Here is a 24,868-nt window from a genome sequence, read left to right as displayed (position 1 = left end):
GCTTCGTCGACACTTCCACTCTCCAGGATTGTCCAGGGAATGGAATCCAGCGCCGAACGGATGTCACCCCAGGGTGCTTTGCTCCAAACAAGGTGTTGGCGTCGAGGGGTGGGAGGTCGTTGACTCTTCAGGTGGTCCGGGAGCCAGAATACAGCGTCCAGCGATTCGTGGTCCGAAGGGATGAGGTTTCTCGAAGGGGTGATGTGCGCTGAAGGGAGTGAGGAGAGAATGTAATCCAGGTTATTGTCTTTTCGTGTATTGAACATATTGTGCTGTTGAAGTCTGAGTCCATGTATGAAATGATCCATGAAGTACGTGTCGTTCTTGTCTTTTGTAAAGCCATGCGTGGGGTCTGTCCATGAAATTGAGAGATTGAAGTCTCCGAAAAGAATTACGTCGCCCATAGAGGATGCCGACAGCACAGAATCGTAGCAAGCCTCCAGAACTGCTACGGGGCAAGTTTTGTGTGGCCTGTAAAAACAACCGATGAAAAGTTTGTTTTTCTTGCCGAGAAGCACCTCAACCCACAGAATTTCACAGTCACGATCCAGGTCACTTCGCAACACACTATTCCATTTGTTATTTATGCAAAGCATCACTCCCCCGCCCCTTGAGCCTCGATCTTTCCTGTACATATTGAAATGTTTTGAAAAAGGCAGTTCGGAATCCAGTACATTGTCATTGAGCCACGTATCGGTTATTGCAATACAGTCCTGCTCCATAAATTCTCCCAATTCCGAAGTGCAGTCAGAAAGTTTATTCTTTATGCTCTGGGCATTATGATAGTATGCACTGAATTTGTTTTCCATTGGCCTGGGGCCTGGATTTAACTTAATGTCTCCACACAGCAGCACAAGGAAAAGAAAGTACAAGAGCCGGTGAGGCGGGGGCTTACCTTGGCCGCTGTCCGTTGCACGTGTCTCCCTCGGCGAAGCAGAGAAAAGCGTCGGGAGGACGCCTGCCGCTGGAACAATAAAACACCTCTCACTGCATTTCCACTCAGTCGGGTTAATGTTTTTACCGTCGGCACTGTTCAATAGCAATACCTTAACACCCGTGCAAAGTACCACAATAGAGAAATAAACTGAGAACACAGAAAATCCAATCTTATGCGGAGCGCGATCCGACAGCTTTCTACAGCTGACGGCCATCTTGTGATTCCTTCTTTATTTACACACCGAACTGTAGTAGACCCAAATGGAGAGAGTTCACCAACCGAAAGTGGGGCTCGGTGGGGCTCGACTTAATGGTTTGCTCTTGTAACACACAAGCCTTATTTTCTCGCAGTGTTGCCAACATCTTACTCGATCACGATCTTACGTGATATAACTTAACCTATCTTACGATTTTTTTTTACGATCTTCAGTGACCTATCATTTTTTTTTATTTGCACACCGAACCAACTTACATTATATTTTATATAACCTTGTTGATTTTTTTTTTAGTAAGTGGCAATTTTTTTATAATTTTTTTTTTAAAACTGCTCCGTGACCCTATCGTTCTTGACGTCGTGGACGAAGGACTTCTCTGCGACCAGGATGACGCTGCACAGAGTATCGGCAGCCAGCGCGTCGTGGAACGCGCAGACGATCTTGATGTTGGTGCGATCGTTGACCACCACCTGCTTCCGCTTCGTGGTGTTGATGACGAACATCGGCCTGCGTGCTTTGAATTCGCTGGGCGTGTAGTACATGTCCACGTTTCCCTCAGTCACGCGCTTGTAAGAGGTGTAAGCTTCGTAAAGTTTGAGGTAATCGTTTTTGGTCATGTCGAGGTTGTAATTCTCGCGCGGGAACACTTCGTTCCTACCGTTCTTCAGATAAACGTTCTTGATCTTGCAGTCGTCGAACTTGCTGGAATCTTTTTCCTGATTCTTGTCCCTCCCGGTCTGAAAGAGCACTACGACGAAATCTGGCATGTCGAACTGTATGTTGTTGAACTGCGTCGTCACGTCGAATTCCATGTGACTTCCCGACGCTAACTTTTGCACACACTGGTAACCGTGAAAGTGAATCGGCACCTGTGGACTTTTCAAGATCTCCGCTTTGTACTTGAGGGCGTAGTTCGTTTCGTATTCCACGATCGGATGACGCATTTGGCTGCTTCGGGTAATGTGTTGGCTCTCGGCGTGCCGTCGGCGTTCAAGTTGGTGTATCTCATCAGTGCGTCGTTGTCGTTGGCCGCTCTTCGAAACGTGATCCTCAGTCCTCCCTTCCACATGATCTCCTTGTAGTCCGAGAAGAAACCGGGCAGCAGACGCATGGGAAAGAGCACCGTGTGACTTCTCGTCGATATTTTGGTCCCCGCTTCGAATCCTCCCGCCTGATAGTACGCTGCGTCCGTTTTGGATAATTTCAATGTTCCCACCGCCGTCGACGTGATGCCTGGATAATCGATTCTGTCGATGACGGTGTTGTGTTTCCTCACCTCCACCTGCGAGAACAGGTGAGGCACGAAGTTGTCCAGGAGTTTCAAATTTGCTGCTGCGGGAAACGCTTCTCCGCTTTCTTTCTTCACCATGTCGAATTGAAGGTAGAGGTCCGCTCTGTGAGGATGAACGAACCCGTCGCCTACGTCCACGTCGTATTCGATCTCCCGATTCGCTTCGTTCAAATTTGCGAACGTGCGACGGTTCGGAGGGAAAGATTGCAATTCGTAACTTTCGATTTGCTCCATTTTTTTTCCACTATGTGTGTTATTTATTATACGTTGATCTCCACGATGGCCTTCGTAGTGGCACCTGCGAAATCCACCACCTCTCCTTTCTCGTTCGTCACCACCAACTCTAGGTCGTCTATGCGGTTGCGACATATTGGAAAATAGATCGGCGAAGAGGGTGTGTAGATGATCGGTTCCATGAATTCGGAACTTGGTTTGAACGTGGCGATGATTCCCGTCTGCTTGTGACTTCCCAGAAACCCCCCGTCCGAGGATTTCGTGATCATGCCTTCCGCCACGTTGCAGTGAACGTTCAGAGTTTCGATGGCCAAGAATTTAGGAATGTTGGTTGCTACGTGCTTGATGCCAGCTTCGAGTTTTGTGTCGTTCTCGAAACCTAAAAGTTCTCCCATGGTGCCCAGGTCCACGGTCTCCGTCGCCGACACGATTTCGACTCTGTGCGTGACCGAATTTTGAGAAAGGTACGTGCCTTTGGGTAACTGAGCTTGCAAAGTAGAAAGATTGTATTGACCTGGCGTGACGACGATATGTTCGCTTCCGACGCTAATTTTGTTGTTGTGCTGCGTGACGTTAGGTATGAGGTACATGCAGTAGAATGCATGCAGAGCTACGGATTTAGGATATACGATGTCGTCGTGCAGCGTGAGTTTCAAGATCGAAGATTCGCTCGTGATATGGAACACGCCCATCGTGATGCTGTTTCAGGTTCCACAATGCTTTCTGGAAATCTTCCACCTGCGGCTTATTTATTTTAGAGAGAAACGCGAGCATGGAGAGACAGAGATGACCGCAGTTCACGTCTCCGAAATTTTGAATGCGTTCGTCGTTGTAGTATATAGAGGTTTTGTTCGTTTTCAGATAATGAACTAAATTTGTAGGTGGAACACCTCCGAAAAAATCGAACACGAATGCTTTGTCGTTTTTGTGGTAACATATCCAATGCGTGCCTGGATTTTCTTGACTGTCCAAGTTGACTACTCCACATTCTCTTCTTTTGACGGTTGAAGGTAACGAGTCGGACATGAAAACGCCTCTGAAGTGTTTGATTTGTTATGGTTCGATCAGAGATTCAATGTCTCGGTTGGTGAGTGCTGCTGTTTCTTTTTTTAAACTTCCTCATGACGCCCTTCCTCCCTTTCTTCTCCATGGCCAGGTTCTGACGTTTCTGTTCTTCCAATTCCGCCTTGTTCTTCTTCGAGTCGATGACGGTTTTCGCGATGGCGGCGCTTCCGCCGGCCAAACTTCCAACGGCCCCCAATGCTGCCAGGATGGCCGGGATGCTGAATATGAAACCTCCGATCTTTTGCTGTTTCCGCGAACGCTGCAAGCGTCTCAATTGTGGAGTGCTGAGAAGTAATTTCATTCCGTGTCCTTTCGTCAAGCAAGAACGTTTCTTCTCGCGTTGTTTCTTGGTGAGTAACCCATCGAGGGCACCTAGATTTTTCAGATTGGAGTATGGTATCTGGTACACGACACCCTTGGGCTTCATGTTGATGCTCTATATATTTTTTTTTCACGTTATGTTATTTATATATATAAATGTTCTGAGATTTTTTTGTTTCCCTCTCTCGTGTAGTTTTTTTTTCACGGTATGTTATTTATATATAAATGTTCTGAGATTTTTTTTTGTTTCGTGTAATTATTTTTTTTTCAAGGGATGTTATTTTATATATACTCCGCGCAGCCCCGTTACACAAATTCTATTACGTGCTTTGTTTTCTTGCCAAGAAGTTCCTTTGTCTTCTTGTACACTATTCGAGTTTTGTTCTCGATTAAAATAGATAGCTTCTCGTCGGATAACATGTTAGCGTATCGATCTGGTAAAAATAGACTGTATTGTCCGTTGAGCAACAGACGCACCTTGGGACCATACTGGGTAGAAACGATTGAACCGGAAGTTATCGTGTTAGGTTTATCCACTTCCAATTCGTGAATTTTTACATACTCGACTGGCAAATTTAGCATTTGTTTTAAAGCTTGGAGGTCACTCATTTTTTTTTTCAGTCATATCGAAGGAGAAAAATTTTCAGAGTGTTAGAGAAATTTAATTTTTTTTCACGATGTGTGTTATTTATATATACTTTTTTTTCACGAGATTTTTGTATCGAAGATTTTTTTGTCAGTGTTAGAGAAAGAAAGTCCGTGCTTCGGAAAACGCGATGATGTGCGTGATGATTTCTTCGGTCTCCTGCTTCGACTTACGCCAATCATCCGTGTATCGTCTTCTCCCCTGCCTCTCCTCGTGAAGTTCATCCAACCTATCGTTTAATTTTTCCCCTGCAGCCGAAAGAAGAGTGTCGAGATCACCGCACCTCATGCCACTGATCTCCCGAAGACGGTCCTTGACAGCCATTTCACAAGGGATGCGAAAATCCGGCGTTGATCTCGCTATGATTAAAAGTTTATTAACATCTCCGTTTACTACCTGTTTAAATATTTTTCTAAGCAGTTCGTGCGGCAAATCAGTTATACAAGCCATGTTGTTTTTTTTACTGTATGTTATTTATACACCCCACCCAAATTTTTGTTTCGTGTTCATGGCGATGGTGGTGCCCAGTGCTGCAACTCTTTCACCCAACGATGCGTCTCTGCTGACGAATCTTTCGAAAGCTGCGTGCTCTAACTTTCTGTCTGCTTCGTGACGTGCATCCAGATCCGTCTGCGTGTTGTTGTAGGCGATGTCGTGATCTTTGCATGCGGCGTCCAACGGATTCACACCCTTGTCTCCTCTCTCCAATCTTTTCTCGAGTTTGGTACCCGGTCCGCAGTACTGGTAGCCAGGTAAATGCATCTCGAAAGGTAACTTGTTGATGATGTCGTTCACGAGTCCCTTTCCTTCGGCCACGTTCCAGAATCTCGGAGGCAGCGTGTTGATGATTTTGATCAGGTAGCCGATGCCCTTGTCGTCGTTCACGATGAAGTTGGAAAGTTTGGTGCTGATCATGTCCACGATGCCAACCTTCTCGTTGTAAAAATTACGATTGCCTGCATTCTCTTCGCCGGCTATCACAAACAATCGGTCCACGAGCTTCCTCACGTCGTCCACCCAAACGAATTCTTTGGGTAACGTGTTGTAGCGTTTGACGCCGCTGCCTGTTTTGACCTGGTTCCAAATCGGTTTGATGAGATTCCTGTACTTCTCGCCGCTGCTCGATTTCACCCTATTCTGCGAGGCGTCGTTGTTTTGGTACAAGGCATCCGTCATGATCAGAATTTCCTTGTAACTCTGGTAATCTTCGTCGGTGTAATCTTTCGGCTGCTTTTTGGCAACGAGTTCCCACAGTCCCACCGTACCCGGATACCTGGTCCAACTATCCTTATCGCCTAAATTGACTTTAATGTCGTTGCCTTCGAAGGTCACCTTCGATTTCCAAATCTTCCACACCACACCGCCGCCTTCGTTGGTTTCCATGCTCGGATACAATCCGAACACTTCGTCCTTGTCGAACTTCCCCGTGCTCAGGTAGTCTCGTGCCAAAGGTCCCAACTCGATTTTATCCGAAGACGTGCTACCTATGGCTCGACGTCGTGCCGGTACGTCCTTCAGTTCGAACGGCGTCGAAGGAATGCTCGAAATGGGCGTGGGTACGGCGTAACTTTTAGCTGCGAGCGGTACGAGTTCGTTGATCAAATTTTTTTTTGTTCCGTGACACTTTTAATTTCTTTACCTAGACCGCTGATGGCATCGATCACAGGTTGATCTTGACGTTTCTTCTCTTCGTAGGATCCGCGATTCTCGGATTTCCAACCTTTGAATCGCTTCACGAGGTATTCCCGCAACTTGAGATTTTCGTCTTCTTGAAATTGACGTTTTGACATTTTTCTATATACGTTGAAACGTTTTTGAAACGTCGAATTCTCAGCCTATACGTTCGGTTCTCGTAGTTTTCTGCTGTCACCCTCTTGAGACTATCCACTTTTTCTAACACTCACTTTTTGTTGTAATGGTTATTTTATATATGCTTGTCAGACGTTTGAAAAAAAAGAACGTTTTTTCAAATTTTATTTTTTAGATTCTCGATTTTTGATTTTTTTTTGGATTTTTTCTTCTTGTTGCAAATCTGAAATTGTCCTCTTTTTAGCCTTTGAGACGTCTAGATAAACGTTTATTTTATTTCTATATTTTCCATGGTTTGCCTTTCGAGTCATGTCGATGGTCACGAATCCGAAATCGTCACTGTTCCAACAGTGGGAGCAGAATTTAGAAAATAGATTGTAATTGATGTCAGCCTCCACGTAATCATCGTGTGCGTGTTTTAAATTGGTGTGGTATTGTCGAAACAAACATATGAAATTAGCGTTGTCGCGTAGCAGTTGTTTCGGAACCTTGGAAAAAGTTTGTGCCAGGTAGAAACAATCCAATCCTTTGTGACGTCCTCGAGTGAAACAATTACGAATCTCGTTTTGATTTTCCAAGATCATGTCGTCGAACACCACAACGGAATTCTCGAGACAATCGTCCAGTGGAATGATTTCGGATGCGAAAGTTGCAATGCCCAGTCCCTCGTACAGTTTCATAAGTTGCTGGTATTTCGGTTGTTCGAGACTTTTCGAAAATACGTAGAGGTGTCTGTTTTCCCAGTCTAACCAATTGGGTGCGAGGATAAAATTATCAATGAGCAGTGTCGTCTTTCCGCACCCCGAAGGTCCTACGATCAGACATCGTATGCTGTCGGGGAGCAATTCGCCGTTTCTTTTCTTCGTTCGACTCTCCGAATCAGGTAGACGTTTCACGACATTCCACGTACTCATAGAATCACTTCGTTCGAATCGATCCAACTCGTTTCCTGAAGTCCCAGCCATTTCACCAAAAGTTTGTCACCTCTCTTGCGCAAAACTTTTTCGATAAGGTACGTGTCGGGGTATTTAGTTTTAGAGAGTTCCTCCTCGTAGAAGCGCCCCAATAAAATTTCACCGCCACTGTCCTTTATTATATACGTGTGACGGTTCCCGGGTAGAACTCGAACCACGGTAAAAAGTTCCGTGCTCCAGTTTCGTGTGAAACCCCTGTCGAACGTTCGCTACAATTTACTGACCCTCACCTGGTCTCCAATTTTGTATTTAGCTTTTTTTGTCGTGGGTGTGTACTTTGGGCAGTAAACGCTAGAAATTAATTGCTGCTCGTCGGACTTGGTAACGTCAGCTGGCTTCATGCCTATCGTTCCGTGCACCGTGTGATTATAGTCGTTAACGAGTTCCGGAAGAATGGTGACCCACTTGTAGCTTCCCTGAAGCGTGAAGCGTGACCACATGCGCGATTTCAGAGTGCGATTGAATCTTTCCACGATGCTGGCCTTGACGTCACTGAAGGTCGAGTAATGTCGAATGTCGTGTTTCCGAATAAACTTTTGGAATACGGCGTTGTAGAATTCCTTCCCCTTGTCCGTGTGCAGAAACCGAGGTCGTCTGCCGCCGCTTTCGCGAAAAATTGTCTTGAATGCTTTTGTGACGCATGTTCCCGTTTTCGCTTTCAAAGGTAGAGCCCATGCGAATTTCGAAAATGTGTCTATGACAGTGAGGAGGTACTTGTTGCCCTTGTTCAATTTATGTACGTTTTTTAACTTGCCGCTACTCATCTCGACGAGGTCGCTTTCCCAGAGGTCGTCGATGCCCTTGGTTACCACCGCCAAACGTTCGTAGTTGCGGCGTGTAGGTTTATGCAATTCTTGGACGATGGCTTGCCTAGACATTTTTTTTTAGAGATTACGTTTGAAGAGAAGCACGAGCGTGATGGGATTCAAAGAGGGTGGTACCTCACTTGTCTCCTGCAAAGCAATCAAATCGCTCCTCAACTTTTTGACTCGGACATCCAACATGAGAATCTCTTCTGCGTGGTCTACACGCTTGGTGTGGCCGAAAATGTTGTTAGGCATTTTGGTTAACGGTTATTTATAATAGGATAGACGATTCGTAATTCTACGAAGAGAGGAACGAGTTTGTCGTAATCTCCGAGGCGTTCCACGTAAAGACAATCTCCTGCAGAAACATCGTACGCCATGTTAGAAAGCATCTTGTCGTGCTTCATTCGAAAAATGTTCTTGCCGGTAGATATTTTGATTTCGCCTACGTTTTCCGGATTCACGGTGATCCGAAGTTTCCCGTCGATCGGAATTTCGTAGAAATGTAAATTGTTATTGAAGACGTAAAAAATCTTGCCCACGTCCTTATCCAATTTCGTCCAAATGCTGTTGAGGTGAATGATCAACAGGCCGTTGAGTTTAGATAACATGGAAGGTAGAAATTCATGATCTGTCGTGCGGTGTACAGTCTCCATTGTTTGCTTTCGGAAACCAAAAAGATTCATTGTCCTTGCTATTTATTTTATTGTGTATGTGAGACAGTTAAAGTTTTTTTTATTTTAGTTATAGTTATTTAAGTTTATTTTTTTTTTCATTTGCATTGCCTACAATTTTTACTAATTTCTAAACGATAGTGCCCCCAAGGCAACGTGTGGATTCCACAAGACAAAATACATCTCTTATCGTCATGCGGATCTAATGCTACTTTCTTAACTTTGTTTGTGGTAAGCACGTGGTCTACGCTTTGTATTCTTGTCTCCAAACGTAGAATCCTCGACTGTGAATAGAGGCAATTGATGTAATCCTCGAACACAAGCTTGTTTTTCATGGTATTTTTACCAACACCTTTGGCTTTTTTGGTGATGCTGGTTTCTGTTTTCACCACATATATTTTGGAACGTAAGCCGGCGAACTCCAGAATGATTTCTCCGTTGCATTCATCCTTCATTTTACCAAGCACTTTTTTATTGCGAGAAGGGAGATCAAATCTGTTTGGTTGAGGGAAGGAAGATGTGTCGAAATGATCAATCATTTTCGGTTGTTTCAAATTGTTGTAGAGGTCAGATGTCTGTACGGAATAAATAAAACTGTCCGTGTCCGTGTACAAAAGTGTTATATTTTCATTATAGAAGGGTTTCATGACATTATAATGAAATTCAAACATATGCAGTTTAGATAAATCCAAAACCGTCGCCCCCACGTAGATTGGTTTGTTGAACTTGATTATTTTTTTATCCATCACAAACAGGGCCAGGTTTTCATCATATATATTTCGTGATTTGAATGTCGGCGATGCTATCAATTTTCTACATTTATTTGAATCGGGAACTAATCTCACGTCCACGTGCTTCCTGACATTCTCCATTGTTTTTCCGTAAACAGCATTATTCATGAGTTTAAAAAAATCTTTATCTAAATCTGACGTGGCGCGTGTTCTATGATACGTATTTTTTTCAATGTAAGGTTTTAACCACTCGGAATGTTTGAATTTCATTATTCTTCTCACATTTATTACTTGAACTCCCTTCTCAATTAAGAATTGAAGATTTTTGTAATGGAGAACGTATCTCTCTTTCCTATCCAATGTTAACAGAAGCTTACGTTGATTTGAATCAGGCGAACATTTTAGTTCGGGTGCAGGAGGTAGATCTTTGAAGTAATCGTGTAGATGGTCGGGGAATTCGAGGTCCACCTCTATAAACAAGCCAAATTCACAGTCGTTGAAATTATTAATGTTAATGGAAGTGGTATCCACCCATTCGAACCCGCCGTAAGGAAGTTTTTGTATCATAGCATGTCCGTATAAATTATTTGCATCCACATAAAATATGTATTTCGATTGTTCGTTAGGATCGTATTCTTCTGTAATGTGAACGTTATTTGCTTTTGCATGTCTCTGTACGCATTGCACCATTCCACCTCGTATCCCCCTCTCGATAAAATATAACATGTCCACGTCCGGTATCAATTCGAGTTTTATTTTTGTCTGTAATAACATCGCAGACCACGCTAAGCCCGAGAGACCGTAAAAATATGCAGGATCTAATTTGTAAATATTCGCCGACGTTTTCCTGAATGCTTGAAAAACATCCGCGAGTATCGTCACGTCCAGTTTTAAGTAGGCATCGTGATAATCGCCGAGTGTCCTACATCCAAATTTGTCCCACATCCGTTGCGCGTGTTGGTATTCATCGTCCGTGATTCCTTTCTCTCTGAGTCGACTGTAAAATTCTTTTTGAGGTGGAAGAGTGTCGTCGTTAAATTTAGAATTATCACTAACATATTCGTAAGGATAAATACCTTTACGTGTAATCATTTCTATGTCTACGGTGGGAAAATTAGCTCTCGTTATTCTAAATTGTTCAGGCGAAAGTTTGCTGGCAAGAGCGTCCAAGCTCGCAGATAAAAATCTGTAAGAATCTAAAAATCTCATCTCCACAGTTTCGTTTGTTCCCGGAATCAATACTCGCTTGCTGACACTGATGTACCTTTCTTCATTCTCTGCTAGAATATTTATTTTTTGTCTATCATATCCAAGATTCCGAATTAAGAGATGGAAGTCGTAACCGCTGCCATTATGAAGGTACATGGGGACAAAGGTAGGTTTTTGGATCTTTAGATTACACGTGTTACAGATTCCACCGATGTAGTTTCCGGTGAAGTGATTATGGTGAAATACTTTCCGGTTCTCGTCGGTGAAACGTTGATCGCACACCGGACACGTTTCAATGTTATTGTGAGCTTGAAGTTCATCGCTGGATAATGGAAGCATTGGTTTCGATTCGCGTAAGAGGCTGCCAATGGTCTCAACCTCTTCAACCATCATTTCAAAAAAATGTTTGATTACGTCTGGTCCTCGGTAAACATACGGTTCATCTATCCTATCCTGTCGCACAACAACGTATCCGAAACTCGAGGCTTCGTGCAACTGATACGGTGTTGTGGAAGAAAGTTCGGGGTCTGGTTCGCAGTACGACAACGGTTTGAGAAAATACTCAAAATCAGCAATGATGATTGCGGGATGCTCCATCAATGCCTTATGCATCCTAAATTCTTCGACCTCTTTTGATTTCGGCATCAACATGCGAGTCGGTCTGTTGTCACCGCAATAAATTTTATGTTCGGCAAGTTTCTCGATAGCAATCTGACGTCCGGTGTAATTTCGATAATCGACTTGTTTTTTATCGTCGAACGTGGTCAAACACCTTGGGCAAACTTCGATGTGGTGTGCATATTTGGTTGATTGACTTCTGACCAAGCGTGATAGCGAACGAATGAGACAGTAATGGTGAACACTGTCGTTTGAAATTAGAAGAAGATTAATCACACGAGCATCATCATCGTCGACATCGCTTATCCTGACGGGATGCACGACATGTTTATCCAACGTATAGGAATACACGTTGATGATTAAGCGTTTTCCTTCTGCATCTCGTGCTCGTGTTTCGAATTTTGATATATCAGAAATGGTCACCGGGTATTCGATGCCAGCCATTGCATTTTCCAGTTCAGGTTCATACTGCTTGTAATGATAAACCCGTTCTGGATTATTTGACCAATGAATCGGGTGAAGTTCCGCCAACACACACCAAAGAAAACACTTGTTATCACTGTTCTCTATATTTAACACAGCCCTCTTGTGTTGAATGTTCGGTGGAAGATCAACGTAGCTGGAAGCGCGAAGAGGCGAGAATCGGTTCACGTAAACGGTTAACGTGTGAGGACTTCCACACAGAGACCATCCCGACCCTTTAGCCTCGAAATCGTCGTGTTTCTTAACCAGCTCATTTGAAAGATCAGAATAAAATTCGTCCAAATTATCGACGTCCGCCAAATGAAGAGACTGGTTTTTTGTTCGATGATAAAAGACTCTTGTTGTACCGTCGACTTTTTCGTATTCGGAAAATAGATCAACGTATACTTTTATGGAATTATTTTCGAATTTATTTTTTAGAATATTTATCACGGATGTTTTCGTTTCACGCAAGAAACTAAGAATGTCACGACCTGGTTCCGAAGTAAAAGAGAAATCCTGAATATGACGGTTGAATGCAGATCTAATTGGCTTGCGTTCATCGGATAATTTAATTTGCTTTGAAGTGGAAGCTTCCGTTTCTGCATCATCGATTTTTCTTTTCAATGTTCCTCGTTCGGTCGATGGTTTGCAATTTTCAGGTGTTTACTTAAATGTGCAATGCTGATCATCTTTCCGTATCGAGCACAAGGCTTAGAAGTTAACGAACGATTAATTCTCGAACCGGTTTCGCTACATCTTGCCCTGTGTACCGATAAATTGTTCCTTGAGATTAGCTTCCCACAAGTAACACATTCAGTTTTATCGTTTTTTCGATTGAAACTGGTGGTGGATGCCATTATGCTTTCTCCAAAATCACAGAAATAAAAAAAAAGTCTAGTATATAATAGCGATACAATTTTCAGGTATGTTATTTTATATAGAATTTCTTGGGTGTGAATACAAAACTCAAAAATTCAATCTATACTGTGAATAGAATTTCAGGTATGTTATTTTATATAGAATTTCTTGGGTGCTAATACAAAAAAAACTTAAGAATTCAATCTATACTGTGAATACAATTTTCAGGTATGTTATTTTATATAGAATTTCTTGGGTGTGAATACAAAACTCAAAAATTCAATCTATACTGTGAATAGAATTTCAGATATGTTATTTTATATAGAATTTTCTCGGGGTTCACATACGTCGTTCTATCCGAGCGTCATGGTCGCAGCTGGACTCTCCCCTTTCAACGTGAACTTTGGGAGTGACGCGAATTCCACGCCGACAAACGTCCGTTCCGCCGGGCACGGAAGTCGATGTTTATCGCGACAGTACGAATCCCCCAAACCGGCTGCACGGAAGCGGATCTCCACGTGTATTTCTCGCCCGACACGCTCAACGCGCCACGTGCATCCGCAAGATCATGGCCCTGCGTAAAAAAAATCAAGGAAGTCAAGAACTGCGAGAAGAAGACCTTGCCGCCGGGCAAATATTGCTCGAAATGGACGCCAAACAGAACACGGCTAAATTAATGATGAAGAGCATGTACGGTCAGATGTACGAGCTGAAAGATATTCCGGAAGAAATTCGATCTCACGTAAACCAATTTTACGTTCGAAGGCCGTACGGGAAAACTTGGGGCTCGTTCGTTTCGAAGAACCCCGCTTGCGCTTCTTTAGTTACTTTTCTATCTCGAACCATCTTATTAAAATCGCGCGACGTGGTCGAAAATTTCCCATCGAACCCAAGCGTCCGCGCATGATGTACATGTACATGGATTCGCTTTTTCATTCTCATGGATAAACGTCATAAGGCTAACCTGATCGATTATTTACACGAGCGGTTGGTTCCCGAACTGCGGGTGAAGGTCGAATTCGTATTGAAAAACTTTTTCGCGCTCACAAAAAAAAATACGTCGTGCAGCTGGCCGACGGCGACGAGGTGCAATTCAAAGGGTTGAGGACCGCCATAGACGTGCGAGAGATAAATTTTTTACTCACGATCTTGAAGAAAGCATGGGGCGAATACTTCGACACGGGATATCGCACCACGGACTCGGTGGAACAGATCGTTACGAGCATCGTGTGGCCCACGGCGAAGCCTTACCTAGAGTTCGTGGAAAGGCACGCGACTCAATTCGATCTGGGGAGGAAGCTCGATCTGTCAGCCCCGTTGGCCAGTTTCAAGAGCGATTGCATCAACGCTCTGGCTTGGCGTCACGTTTTCGAGAAGGTTTTCGGAAAGGATCCGGCCATGTACCTGCGAACGATCTTTCCGAACACCGTCTGCGACAGCCACGTTCTTAACGAATTCACGTGGACGACCCAGCATCGTTTCCACACGTATTATACTTACTCGGCTGGGGTCTGATCTATCGATTCTGCTGCATCATACCGACGTTCTTCATCATACACTGCAACATCAATTACTTGGTGCTGCATTATACGGTTCTGGAAAACAAGTTGAACGTCCTGAAAGATCTGTACCAGGACGTGACCGAAACTGACGCTTTCAAAACTCAATTTCTGCGTCTCCTGAGGACAGAGAAGAGAATATCGACTCAGTACAAAACCTTCGAACGGACTATCCTGCCCGATAATTTTCGTTTCCACTAGATCGTAGAGGGTAGCAGCGAGCAGCACCAGCACGTGTGGTCCTGGGCCACGTACATCGATTCTCTCAACTTGGACGCGAGCAAAGAACGCTATTTCCCTAAAAAGGATTCTGCGTTCGTTCGGGAGCGTATCGAGCGCGTAAACTGGGTAAAGATCCCCTCGCCGTGGGTCGACGTCGTGCAAACGCTTTTTTCTTATTTTCACATGAAAGATCGCAATTTCGGAACCAGGCAATTATTTGGAACCGAGGCAAACAACACCGTGAAAGCGGTCGTTTCTCCAAAATTGGGATTCAGCTTGATCCTCGACCAGATCGACCAGCAGGAGAACGAAGCGTGCTGCCTGCTCCATTTCATCCCGGGCATTCGTATTGAATTCTCGCACGATCGAACCAACATCAAGATCGTCTGCGAGTTCCACGACGCGCTGCCTGCCGATACTCTGTGCAGCGTCATCCTGGTCGCAGAGAAGTCCTTCGTCCACGACGTCAAGAACGAGAGGGTCACGGAGCAGTTTTAAAAAAAAATCCTAAAAAAATTGCCACTTACTAAAAAAAATGAACAAGGTTATATAAAATATAATGTAAGTTAGTTCGGTGTGCAAATAAAAAAAAATGATAGGTCACTGAAGATCGTAAAAAAAAATCGTAAGATAGGTTAAGTTATATCACGTAAGATCGTGATCGAGTAAGATGTTGGCAACACTGCGAGAAAATAAGGCTTGTGTCTTACAAGAGCAAGCCATTAAGTCGAGCCCCACCGAGCCCCACTTTAGGTTGGTGAACTCTCTCCATTTGGGTCTACTACAGTTCGGTGTGTAAATAAAAAAATAAGTGATAGGTTAAGTTATATCACTGAAGATCGTAAAAAAAATCGTAAGATAGGTTAAGTTATATCACGTAAGATCGTGATCGAGTGAGGTGTTGGCAACACTGCGAGAAAATGGGGCTTATGCCTTACAAGAGAAAACCATTAAGGCGAGCCCCACCGAGCCCCACTTTCTGGCGCAGAACTCTCTATTTGGGTCTACTCTAAAGTAGGTCAAAGCATGTAGAGGCTCTCGTGTAGTTTAGCACGTAATAAAAAAAAGCATAGGTTAAGTTATATCACGTAAGATCGTGGTATACCTACAAGTGTGAGGTGGGAAAAAAGGGAAATTTTACTAAAACATCGCTAAACGCTAAAACATCGACAAAAAATTGTCAAAATATGTCAAAAATTGATGTTCGATTGGTAAAAAACAGAGGCTACAAATGCATACCTACCAAGTGTGAGTGGGAAAAAAGGGAAATTTTACTAAAACATCGCTAAACGCAAAAACATCGACAAAAAATTGTCAAAATATGTCAAAAACTGATATTCGATTGGTATAAAACAGAGGCTACAAATGCATACCTACAAAGTGTGACTTAGAAACGATAAGTTTACACTACTGTGCTGTTTTCTTCGCTGCGAAACATCGTCAGCGCAATAAATGAGTCGCAGAACGTGGAGAGAAAGTGAGTTTTTGAGGTTTTTTTGATCCTCACTTGATGTCTTAGAACCCGGGCACCTGCACTACTATGGTGAACCCCAATTGATGTTTGTCAACCCTGGCACCTGTACTACTAGAGGCTCTCGTGTAGTTTAGCACGTAATAAAAAAGAATAGGTTAAGTTATATCACGTAAGATCGTGGCATTCGTACCAAGTACGAGTGGGAAAAAAGGGAAATTTTACTAAAACATCGCTAAACGCTAAAACATCGACAAAAAAATTGTCAAAATACGTCAAAAACTGATATACAAATGCACTCGTACCAAGTACGACTTAGAAACAATACACTTACACTACTCGTATCCCTTCTCAAAATGTCCTTTGACGACAGAGATTCGTACGAAATCACCAACATTCAGATTTGAAGACGGTTGTGAAGTATGTTTGTCAGGTTTGTTGAGACGTTTCCACACGATGTAAACGTTAGACTCGTTCCCATCTCGAGGTGCCATTCCTATGGAGATGTGGATAGCTGTATTGTAACCTTCGAGAAGTTGCGGTAAAATGTCTACGTAACGTCTTGTTTGTTTCGATGTGAAATATTTCCACATTCGTTCTTTCAATGTTCTGTTAAAACGTTCCACTACACTTGCTTTCACAGGATAATTTGAAGCGATCGAAAAATTTACATTTTCATTTTTTAAGAACTTCTGGAATGTAGAATTCGTGAATTCCGTTCCTTGGTCGGTCTGTAGTGTGACGGGTTTTCGTCTGCTTCGTCCGAAAATAGTTTTGAAAGCTTCGGTTACCGAATTGCTTGTTTTCTTTTTTAGCGGTAATGCAAAAGCATATTTTGAGAATACATCGATCACTGTCAGAAGATATCTGTATCCATCGTTATGTTTTTGTATCGATGTCATGTCGTTGAGATCAGCTTCCCAAAGCATGTCTATGTTCCACACATTGTAATGATTCCGGAGGAACCTTTTTCTCGCAGGTTTGTGGAGAGTGTACGTTTCCTGGTGCATCAACCATTTTTTCACCGTATTGCGGGATATATTTTTATCCCGTACCGCGTTCCATAAACGATCTACAGATGAGAATGAAGCCCGGTGTCGGGGATCGTAATATATTTTGGGGAGGATTTTATCGTGTTTCAACTTAGGGACTCCCATGACTGATCTCTCTGTCTACGGCTTTTTCTCAAAGGAACCAGTTTGTATGCGTCAGGTGTTCTCAGAAGAGGTGTAGTTTTTCTGGAAACACGAACAGCCACTTTCTTCTTCTTTTTCTGTTTCTGTCGATGAGACGGTCCAGGGCTTTCCGTTGACGACGCTGAGAAGTTCAACGTCTTCGGATCAGGAAGTGTTTTTTCCTGACGTTCGTCTATCAAATGTTGAGCCGTAGATTGGTACTCGTCGATGATATTTTGTAACTGATGACGTGTATTACGGGGTAACGTCTCTGCTAGGTTCGGAGGAAAATACGTCGATCCTGGCGAAATAGTAGAAGAACCGTCGTTATCTTGAACAATAGGAATTTGTAATGGTTCTTGGGATTTTCGACTCAGATATAAATACTCGTCCAGTTCTTTTCTGTAAAGCCGCCATTTTTGATCGTCTGTTATATTTTTCATTTTCAGAATATCTTTCATTTTTCTATCCAGAACGGATAATTTTTGAGTTACAGATAAGTCGGAACCGCGAATACGTGCTAGTTGTTCCGGTGAAAGGACGATCATCTTTTTGTAAGAAGATGCCAGTTTTCTGAGGAATGAGGGTACCGAGAAGACCCGATAACAAAGACCCTAGAAGTAAGGGTAGGAATCCTCCTTTCTGCACAAGAAGTTTTCTTCTTTTTTCGATGTTCACTTTCGGTTTCACGAGATTGCGTAAGACCGTCTTGTAAGGTGTCAGACGACGTTTTGTGGACGGTTTAATCTTCACGTTTCCTTTTAAAACGTTCAGGCAGCATTCGGTGATGAAACGGATTGTCTTCTTCGGAGCACTTTTCAGCAACGATTTACGGAGTTTGGTCGGTGAATTTTTCAACACGTGCAAAAAAGGGGAATGTTTCTTGAAAGAATTCGAATTCCTGTTAGAACGTGATTTGGTACGTGTCTTCCTCGTTCTCCTCATCTCGATGTTTTAAACATTCCTGAGGAAGATATGCAGTTGAGTAATTCTGGTTAAAAATGTCTGTCTGATAACAGTAGTGTAATTGATGATATAACCATTTCGAGAAAGTATGAACCCCCATCAGGCAGATTTGGCCACACTTAAAACTAGCTCAACATGCCCATATGAGCTTTTTGCTCAAGTGTGGAACCCTGTCTAATCCAAGATTTTTGTAAAAATGCCCTCGGGAATTTCCCGTGAAAGTATGACCCCCCCTCAGATTGATTTGCCTACACTTATAAAAGGCACTTCTGTGAGATTGTTGTCCATAATCCTGTCAAAAATATGCCTCTCTTGATATTTTTTTTGGTTACACTTAAAACTAGGCCAAACGTATTAACACACCCACACACACACACACACACACACACATATTTACTTCCGGTCTAAGTTCAATTGGGCACCAGGCTCAACTTGTATATTTAGTATTAAGATAATGTAATTCTTCTAGAATTGCTCTGTGACTCTCTCATTTCTTACATCATAAACATATGATTTTTCACCTATAAGAATAACACTACATATAGTGTCATCAGGGACTGTTTCGTGGAATTCACATATAATTTTAATGTTTGTCCTGTCATTAACCACAACTTGTTTCCTTTTTGAAGTGTTGATGACAAACATGGGTCTCTGTGCTTTGAATTCATCTGGTGTGTAATACATGTCAGTATTGCCAGTAGTGACCCTTTTGTATGCTGTAAATGCTTCATACAATTTGAGGAAATCATCCTTGGACATGTCTAAATTATAATTTTCTCTGGGGAATACCTCATTTCTGCCATTTTTAAGATATATGTTCTTGATGTTGCAGTTATCAAATTTACTTGAATTTTTTTCCTGATTATTGTGTCTTCCAGTCTGAAACAGTACCACCACAAAATCTGGCATGTCATATTGTATACTGGAGAATGAATTTGTAGCATCAAACTCATAATAGGTACCAGTTGCGGGCTTCTGTACACATTGATATGTATAAAATTGTAAAGGAACCTGTGGATTTTTTATTATATCTGCTTTGTATTTAAGAGCATAACTGGCTTCATTCTCAACAACCGGGATTCTTAGCTCCATAGTCTGAATAATGCATTTGCGTTCATCAGGTAGGGTATTAGGCAGAGCTTCCCCTGTAGAGTTTATTGCACTGTACCTCATCAAAGCATTGTTATCATTGGCAGCTCTTCTAAATGTGATTCTTAAACCACCCTTCCACATAATATCTTTGTAATCTGAGAAGAATCCTGGCAACAGGCGCATGGGGAACAGCACTGTGTGGCTCTTGGATAATATCTTATCACCAGCCTCAAATCCACCTATTTTGTAGTAAGAAGCCTCGGTTTTGGATAATTTTAGTGTGGCCAAAGCTGTGGAGGTAATGCCGGGATAATCTACTCTGTTTATAACAACACCATGTTTTCTGATCTCAATTTCAGAGAACAGATGTGGCACAAAATTATCTACCAATCTTATATTTGAATTTGCCGGATAATCTGTACCATCGAGCTTTACAACATCAAATTTGATGTATAGATCTGCTCTGTGGGGGTGTATAAAGCCATCCCCTACATCAAGATCAACCTCAATCTCTGTGTTGGGTTGATTTAAATTTGCAAAAGTTCTCCTCTTTGGGGGGAATGATTGTAGCTCATAACTCTCAATATTTTCCATTTTTTTCTTGTATGTATTTTTATTTAAATATTAATCTCTATGATAGCAGTTGTTGTGGCTCCAGCAAAATCAACTAATTCTTCTTTTTCATTAGTGACCATCAATTCAATATAATCTATTCTATTATGGCACACAGGAAAATATAATGTTGGGGATGGATTGTAGATGATGGGCTCCATAAATTCAGAGTTAGGTTTGAATGTTGCAATGATGCCAGTTTGTTTGTGAGTGCCTATGCCATTTGATTTGGTGATCATACCCTCGGCCACATTACAGTGAATATTCAGAGTCTCTATAGCTAAGAATTTAGGTATATTAATAGCAGTGTGTTTGATGGCCGGTTCAAGTTTTGTTTTGTTCTCAAATCCTAACAGCTCTCCTATAGTACCCAGATCCACTGTTTCTGTAGCAGATACAATCTCTACTCTGTGAGTGACAGAATTTTGAGTTAAAACTATACCTCTGGTAACTGAGCATTTAGAGTGGACAGATTATACTGCCCTGGAGTGATGACAATTTTTTGATCCCCTACTGCAATTGTGTTGTTGTGGCAATATTGAATTTTGGCTGGTGAGATGGAATACCCCCATGATGTTTCAGATACCACAAGATTTTTTGAAAATCTTCAATTGACGGTTTATTTATTTGAGACATATATCTAAGAACAGATAAACACAATTAACATCTTTGAAATTTTGAACACGGGCATTATTGTAATAAAGATTAGCTGAATTTAGATATTTTATTAAATTTTCAGGTGGAATACCTCCAAATGAATCAAACACAAATGCCTCATTTTTTAAATATTTAAGATAACAGATCCAGTGAGTGCCCTGATTTTTGTATTTATCCAAATTAACAATGCCACACTCTTTGTTGAGTGGTTGTTCTGGTAAAGAATCAGACATGTACACACCTCTAAAATGTTTGATGCCCAGTGGCTTGATTAAAGCTTCAATATCTTGGTTTGTAAGCGGCTCTTGTTTTTTTCAAACTTATTCATCGCTCTCTTAACACCTTTGCCTTGTTTCTCAATGGCCAGGTTATGGCGCCTCTGCTCATCTAATTCTGCCTTAAAATTACTGTTTTTTGCTATGGCGGCTGATCCCCCAGCCAAGCTCCCAACAGCCCCCAAAGCTGCTAAGATGGCCGGGATAGTAAATATAAATCCCCCCACATGTAATTTTTTTCTTGTTTGCTGTAATTTTTTTAATTGGGGGTGCTAAGCAACAATTTCATACCATGGCCCTTGGCAATACAAGAATTTTTTTTCTTGCGCTGCTTTTTGGTTAAAAGACTATCAATAGTTTTAAGAGATTTAAGACCTGCATAAGGTATCTGATACATAACACCCTTGGCCTTCATTGTAGGTTTATTATATATATATTCACAACCCCCACCCCAGTTTTTGTTTGGTGTTCATAGCTATGGTGGTCCCCAATGCGGCTATTCTCTCACTTAAAGAAGCATCTTTGCTTACAAATCTACCAAATGCAGCCTCTTCTAATTTCTTGTCTGCAACATGTCGCCTATCAAGATCAGAATATGTGTTGTATGCTATGTCATGGTCTCTACAAGCAGCATCTAGGGGATTAACACCAGGATCACCTCTGTTTAATCTATGGTCCAATTTTGTGCCTGGACCACAATACTGATAGCCTGGAAGGTGTAGTTCAAATGGCAACTTGTTTATAATATCATTAACCAGGCCCCGACCCTCAGAAATATTCCAAAATTTAGGTGGTAGAGTATTAATAATTTTTATAAGATATCCAATCCCCTTAGTGTCATTCACTATAAAATTAGACAATTTGGTGCTTATCATGTCCATAATTCCAACCTTTTCATTGTAAAAATTGTGGTTGCCAGCATTTTCCTCCCCAGCTATCACCAATAACCTATCTACAAGTTTCCTGACATCATCAACCCACACAAATTCTTTGGGCAGGGTGTTGTATTGTTTGATTCCACTACCTCTCTTGATTTGTGACCATATGGGCTTGATCAAGTTGTTATATTTTGCTCCACTGCTAGACTTGACTCTTTTTTGTGTGGGATCATTGTTCTGGTATAGAGCATCTGATTTTATTAATATTTCTTTGTAATGCTCATAATCTTGATCTGTATAGCTGCCAGGCCTTTTCCTAGTCATCAGTTCCCACAATCCAGGTGTTCCGGGATACTTAACAAAAGCACCCTTTTCTCCAAGATGAGATTCTGAATATACAATCAGATCATCTCCCATAAATGTTACTCTGAAATTGCCAATTCTATGTATGATGCTACAATCACGCTCTGTGTCAGCATATAAGCCAAAAACCTCATCTTTGTTGTCTTTAGGTGTGCTTAAATATGTTTGAGCAAGAAGACCCAATTCAATAAGATCCAGACTAGCTTCAATTCTTCTAGGACCAACAGGACTAGGTGTATGAATACTAGAAAGTGGGGTGAATGGATAATCTAATATGTTTCTTGCAGCTACAGGTACAAGCTCTGTGATCAAATTTTGATTTTGCTCTGTAACAGTTTTGATATTTTTACCTAATTCACCAATAGCATCAATAATAGGCTGTTCTGTGCGCTTGTGTTGCTCATAAAAACCTCGGTTCTCTGATTTCCATCCCTTAAATCTTTTTACAAGATAATCTTTTAATTTAAGATCATCAATGATTGGCCTTTTCATGGTTATTTATATATGTTTCAATGTCTAGAAAATTGTTGATTTTATTTCTATATTTACCAGTATTAGGTGCTCTTGTCATATCAATTGTGACAAACCCATAACTATCCTGGTTCCAGCACCTACTGCAAATCTTAGAAAAATCATTGTAGCTCAAGTCCCCACCTACATATTCATCATGAATGTGTTTGAGGTTGGTATGATCTTGATGAAACACACATATAAAATTGCTGTTGTCTCGGATCAGCTGCTTCGGTATTTTTGAAAAAGTCTGTGCCAGGTAGAAGCAATCAATGTTTTTGTGTCGGCCCAGTGTAAAAAAATTTCTAACCTTGTTTTGATTATCCAGTATAATATCATCAAACACAACAACAGAATTATCGAGACATTCATGGAGTGGCTTAACATCTGGTTCAAAAGTGGCTATATCCAGTCCATCATATAGCTTCATCAGCTGCTGATATTTTAATTGTTCCAAGCTCTTAGAGAAGACATACAAGTGCCTGTTTTTCCAGTCTAACCAGTTGGGTGCCAATAAAAAATTATCAATCATTTGTGTAGTTTTACCACAAGCCGATGGCCCAACAATAAGACATCTAATATTATCAGGTAGCAACTTGCCATTTCTCTTATTCTGCTGTTCAGGTTCTGGCAGCCTTTTTATAACATCCCAGGTGTTCATATTATCACTTTGTTTGCCTCGATCCAGCTGTGTTCTGAAAGTCCTAGCCATTTGACAAATAACTTCCTGCCTTTTTTGCGGATGATTTTTTCTATGAGATATGTGTCAGGCTGTTTAGTTTTGGTGAGTTCTTCTTCATAGAACCTGCCTTTGAGAATTTCTCCTCGGTGGTCTTTTATTATATATGTGTTAAGGGTCCCAGGTTTAACTTGAACCACTGTAAATAATTCAGTGCTCCAGTTTCTTGTAAAACCTCTTTTGAATAAGTGCTTATATTTGCTGATTCTTACTTGATCACCAATCTTGTATTTGGCTTTTCTTGTTGTTGGCTGGTATCTAGGATAATAAACAGTTCTGATCAATTTTTGCTCATCAGATGAAGTTACTTCAGAGGGTTTCATGTTGATTGTGGAATGGACAGAGTTGTTATATTTATGTAGAAGTTCTGGAAGAATACTGAACCATTTATAATTACCTTGAAGTGTAAATTGTTTATACATAAGATTTTTTAGGGTTTTGTTGAATCTCTCTACAATTGAGGCCTTGAGATCACTGTAACTCGAATAATGTTGTATTGCCTGGCTTTTAATAAATTGTTGAAACACTGAATTATAAAATTCTTTGCCATTATCTGTTTGCAAATAGCGCGGTGATCTTCCACTCTGATTGATGATTGTTCTGATGGCTTCTGTAACACATTTTCCAGTCTTGGATTTGAGCGGCACAGCCCAGGCAAATTTTGAAAATGTATCTATTACAGTGAGTAGATACTTGTAGCCCTTGTTGATTTTGTCTAAGTTTTTCAGCTGTCCACTTGCCATCTCAATCAAGTCGCTCTCTCATAAATCATCTATGCCTTTTGTGACTACTGGCAGTCTCTTATAATTATGTCTGGCTTGTCTGTGTAATTCATCAACAATAATTTGTCTAGACATATTATGAAAACAAGAATATTGCAACTATGGGGTGTTCAGCAGCTGATACTACAGGATTTTCTAAATATAATTTGTCTCCTATTTGTATATGAAATTCCAGAGCCATCATCTTCAACATAAGATGTTTCTAATGTATTGGGGTCTGTAAAATCCTCCAATTCTACAATGGTGATTTTTGGTTTGTTCTCAGCATTTGTTATTGATAAGGTAGGGTAGTGGTGTGCCTGTGGTTGAAGTCAATATTTGATTTTGATTGGTCTAAGTGTGCCCCCAACAAAAAACTGGTAATAAAATTGTGCAGGGGACAGCATATATATTTTGCCACCTGGTGTAAATGGTGAATCATATTCTTTGTTGGGGATGCTGTACAATTCAAGAATTACTGTATGTTTAGGATTCTCGATTATGCCTGTTATTTCTTTTTCTGCTGTAAGCAATCTGCTTGTTACAGATTCAAGGTGCTCATTGATGGTCCTAACAACATCATCATGGCCTGGCTTGATTTTTATGTCCACAACAAGCTTCTTGTATTGTTGCACAATTTCTTGAAGCTGGGTGGCAAAAACAGACAGAGCATTTGCTTGATTGGATTCCATGGTCCCTAGCTGTTGCTTGATATTAGCTACAATTTGCTGTAAAT

The sequence above is a fragment of the Lepisma saccharinum genome, chromosome 19, assembly GCF_977018435.1.
Source record: "Lepisma saccharinum chromosome 19, izLepSacc3.1, whole genome shotgun sequence".
Classification (NCBI taxonomy): Eukaryota; Metazoa; Arthropoda; class Insecta; order Zygentoma; family Lepismatidae; genus Lepisma; species Lepisma saccharinum.
Note: the sequence above shows the minus strand (reverse complement) of the source record.